The 4,704-nt window shown below is 45.7% G+C and overlaps 1 pseudogene; it reads right to left on the bottom strand.

The window, feature by feature from the left end:
* Positions 1–3,344: 3,344 nt before the first annotated feature.
* Positions 3,345–3,906, bottom strand: LOC101528749 (small ribosomal subunit protein uS17-like; annotated as a pseudogene).
* Positions 3,907–4,704: the final 798 nt, after the last annotated feature.

Genomic DNA, 4,704 nt, shown 5'->3' with positions numbered 1-4,704 from the left:
GAAAAGAGGAGAAGCCATACCCAGCATCCTAACCACATCAGTTCCCAAGGTTGGGGGATGGCCAACCGATTTCATCTCAGGATTTCTTATGTGGAGCATGCTCTGAAGGTATTGCTCAAGTTGTTTTGACTCTGAAATGCTGTTGATTTCATTGCTCCAAGGATGAAGAAATTCTTCCAAGGTCCATTGGCTGACACAGTCCACCTTAGAGTCACTATTTGCCCAGATATTTGCTGTCAAAGCTTGTCTGGGAGAGTTGTCCAATTTGTTCTGACCTCCAGGGTAACCAGATGTCCTCTGCAAGTCTCAATGTGCTGCCATATCTGCCCCGTGAATCTGGACAAGTTGTTCATTGCATGGGTTTCAGCAAATGAGGAAGCCCAGTTCTGACACATGCACTCCATAACCAGATCACAGATCTTGCAATTTTCCCCATAATTGGAGTCATTAGTCCTGTGGTTCAGTTTGGGGGTGTCCACAAATAAACCTTATCTGAGGTGACCCCAGATCTGATTCCTGTGTGTGCCAGCCAATCACCCACATTAGCCTACACACATTGGTGGTTGCAGTTGCTTCAGCCACATCTCATAAGCAAACCAACAGATTCTGTGGCCCAGCCTAACCCTGCCCATTAAACACTTTGCCCACACATATAGCAGCAGAAATTGCAGCCTAGTCAGTGGGATCCCCAATAATCCCACCAGGCCTGCCCCTGCCCTGCCCCTGCCCTGGCTCCTGTATGTGATGCTATGTGCAGAAAACTTTTTTTTTTTTTTGTCTCACAACCCATTTTATACATGTTAATGGTTGCTGGAGCCTAATTCAGGCCAGTCCATCCTACTTTCCAGCCCACACTTATGCTGGTGGGTGCTCCTGCCTATGCAGTCAGCTCTACCCCTTGCCCTGGTTTTCATGGTCACCAGTAGCAGCTGCAGCTCACTAGAGGGCCCACCTTTTTCCCTACAGAACCCACTCCAAGACCTGGATCTTGCACTTTTCAGGTGGTTTTGCAGTGTAAACTGACAGGATTTGCCAGTAACTGCCAGATGATGCAGTTAAGCCTAACCAGCCTGTCCTTATTCTGGCTCATGCATGCACCAGAAGATACAGTGATTTAGCCTGTCCTGGCTCTCCCCGTAACTCAGTTCATATACAGGCCCTGCCCAGCCTTGTCTGTTCCAAGTCCTAGCTCTCACACTCACCAATGGGAGCACTGGCCCATCATGGAGCCCCCGCTGCACCCCTGTCAGGCTTGGCCCCTCAAGTGCTAAGTGTTCTGGGGAGTGCTGTATCCAGATTGATATTTTCTGCTGGATGCTATAGTCTGACCCAATCTGCCCCCAGTTGTACCTCATTGTGGCAGGTGCTACAACCTAGACTAGCCTGGACTGCCTCTAGTACTGACTCTAATGTGAACAGGCTAGTGTGGAAGCCCAACCTGGCTTGTCTTGCACTCTATCATGGTTCTGACATCTTCCAATGGGCACCATGAATTGGCTCAGCTTGGCCTGCCCCCAGACCTGATACACACATATGCTTTTGGGTAATGTAACCTGGCCTGGTCTGGGCTGCTCTAGTCATGGTTCTTTTGTATTGATTGATTGTATGGTGGATTTATACTGAATTCATTTAGTTAAGCCTAGATTCTATTTCAGAATCCTCTTCTCTGGACCATTGTGATAGCTCAATTGGTTAATCCTCCACCTACAAGCACTGGCATCCCATATAGGTGCCAGTGTGTGTTCTGGCTCCTCCACTCCTATCCAGCTCCCTGCTTATAGCCTTGGAAGGCACCGGACAATGATTCAAGTTCTCGAGCCCCTGAACCCAAGTGGAAGAAACAGAAGAAGCTCCTGACTCATGCCTGAGGATCAGCTCAGCTCTGGCTATTGTGGCCATTTGGGGAATGAACCAGCAGATGAAATAGCTTTGTCTCTCCTCTCTGTAAACCTGTCTTTACAATAAAAGTAAATAAATCTTAGGAAAACATGGTTTCAGGTTAGTCCTGGCCATATGATATATTATGTTCAGTCTTTAGAAGTCACAAACAAATTAACAGTTTGAAAAGTCAATACAATTGATGATTCACCGGTTCAATCAGTTGAATGAATGAACAGCTCTGCCTGCAGTCTCTCCCGTTTCTGCCTCATCTTCCTGTACCTTGGGGCAAGCATAGCAAGAGATACAAAATCAACATCCGCATATAGATGGCTTATCCAGATCTCACACTTACATAAAGTCAACTCCCTACATTGAACCCCATATTCTATATAACTTCTATTTTTTCTGACTGAACTTTGATACAGAATTTTGTATAACAAAATATCCAAGCTGTGTAGCAAGAGTAATGGGAGTGGGCCTTGAATATAAGTTATAAGGATCTTGAAGATACTGCTGACAGGAGCATTTTTGTTATGGAAAGCTGTTGATGTGGATTTAAAGATGGTGAGAAAAATGTTGTTTGATGCTAGAAGAAAGAGACCTGCAACTACTCAGTGGCATAAAGCTTAACAATGTTGGCAGCAATAATTGTGGAAAGAAAAATAACATCAACAGGATGATCAAACCAAGATTTCTAGGTGGTATTGAAAGTGCTGTTAGGATTATTCTAGTTACTCATATTAAAAGACAGGAGGAATAAGGCAAGCAAGAGGAAGAATTATGAAATTAAAAAAGCCACACATTTTTGGCTTTGAAAAATAAAATCACTTCTTGTTATTAACCTCTCCAGACAGCAAATGATCTAAAATTGAGAAATAGATTCCAGACAGAGAAAATCCAGGGAACTGTCCAAAAAAATGAAAGGTAAAGGATAAGTCAAAGGCATGACTTTGAAAATGTTTTTGCGGGGCCCGGCGGCGTGGCCTAGCGGCTAAAGTCCTCGCCTTGAAAGCCCCGGGATCCCATATGGGTGCCGGTTCTAATCCCGGCAGCTCCACTTCCCATCCAGCTCCCTGCTTGTGGCCTGGGAAAGCAGTTGAGGACGGCCCAAAGCTTTGGGACCCTGCACCCGCGTGGGAGACCTGGAAGAGGTTCCTGGTCCCGGCATCGGATTGGCGCGTACCGGCCCGTTGTGGCTCACTTGGGGAGTGAAACATCGGACGGAAGATCTTCCTCTCTGTCTCTCCTCCTCTCTGTATATCCGGCTTTCCAATAATAATAAAATCTTTAAAAAAAAAAGAAAATGTTTTTGAGGATTAAAAATGCTGTTTCATCAACAGATGATAGAAACTCTATAAATTTTAAAAGAATATGATCCTCCTGTAATTTCATACGGGAACCGAGTATTGAGAAGGCCAACTCCAATGACATTTGAAGATGTTGTTTTTGCCTGATGGAGTGAATTTTTTTTTTTTTTGGCAATGCAAAATAACTTTATTTGGTTTGAGGGAGAGGCAGCGGTGGCTCAGAATTTCTGGAACTGCTTCTTGGTGCCGGCAGCTTTGGTGACCTTGAGCACATTGAAGCGCACGGTCTTGCTGAGGGGCCGGCCCTCACCCACCATGATGATGTCCCCGATCTTGACGTCCCTGAAGCAGGGCGACAGGTGCACTGACGTGTTCTTGTGGCGCTTCTCAAAGCGGTTGTACTTGTGGATGCAATGTAGATAGTCGCGGCGAATGACGACGGTCCTTTGCATCTTCATCTTGGTCACCACGCCTGACAGGATCTCCCCCAGATGGACACGTTTCCGGGGAAGGGGCATTTCTTGTCGATGTAGGTTTCCTCAGCAGCCTCCTTGGGCGTCTTGAAGCCCAGCCCGATGTTCTTGTAGTAGCGCGGGAGCTTCTCCTTGCCAGTATCCCTGAACAGTACCCAATTCTTGTTCTGGAAGATGGTCCGCTGCTTCTGGTAGGCGCACTGGGTCTGAATGTCCGCCATCTTCCCGGCCACTGGGAGAAGAGAGAGAGCTGATGGAGTGAATTGTAAATTGAAAACACCAAAAGGTTTTTAAAATGTTACGATTTTGGATAGAAAAGAACAGCACAAAATAGATATGTAAATACATTTTTCAAATGTAAACAGTACTGCCATTCTGGAAAACATTCTGACATTGCCTCAATAATGTAAAGATAGTAGTACTATGTGACCTAACTGTCCCACCCCTAAGCATCCACTCAGGAGAAATGAAAACATGTTCACACACAGAACATAGAATCAGAGTCTCATGGCAACATTATCATTAATAGCTAAAAAAAATAGGAACACCATAAATATCATCAACTGATTAGTAGAAATAGTATAAACTGGTTTTTCATACAGAGGATATTATTTGATTATGGTCTACTGGTACATATTAGGTCACGAATGAACATGTAAAAAATGCTACGTCAAAAAGTCACATGATTCCCCTTACATAAAATGACTGGATGGGCCCAGCGGCATGGCCTAGTGGCTAAAGTCCTCGCCTTGAACGCCCCAGGATCCCATATGGGCACCGGTTCTAATCCCGGCAGCTCCACTTCCCATCCAGCTCCCTGCTTGTGGCCTGGGAAAGCAGTCGAGGACAGCCCAATGCATTGGAACCCTGCACCCGTGTGGGAGACCCAGAAGAGGTTCCAGGTTCCCGGCTTCGGATCGGCGCACATTGGCCCGTTGCGGCTCACTTGGGGAGTGAATCATCGGACAGAAGATCTTCCTCTCTGTCTCTCCTCCTCTCTGTATATCTGGCTTTTCAATAATAATAAATCTTTAAAAAAAATG

Source organism: Ochotona princeps, chromosome 9 (genome assembly GCF_030435755.1).
Source record: "Ochotona princeps isolate mOchPri1 chromosome 9, mOchPri1.hap1, whole genome shotgun sequence".
Taxonomy (NCBI): domain Eukaryota; kingdom Metazoa; phylum Chordata; class Mammalia; order Lagomorpha; family Ochotonidae; genus Ochotona; species Ochotona princeps.
Note: the sequence above shows the minus strand (reverse complement) of the source record. Positions and strands in the feature narration are given on the sequence as shown.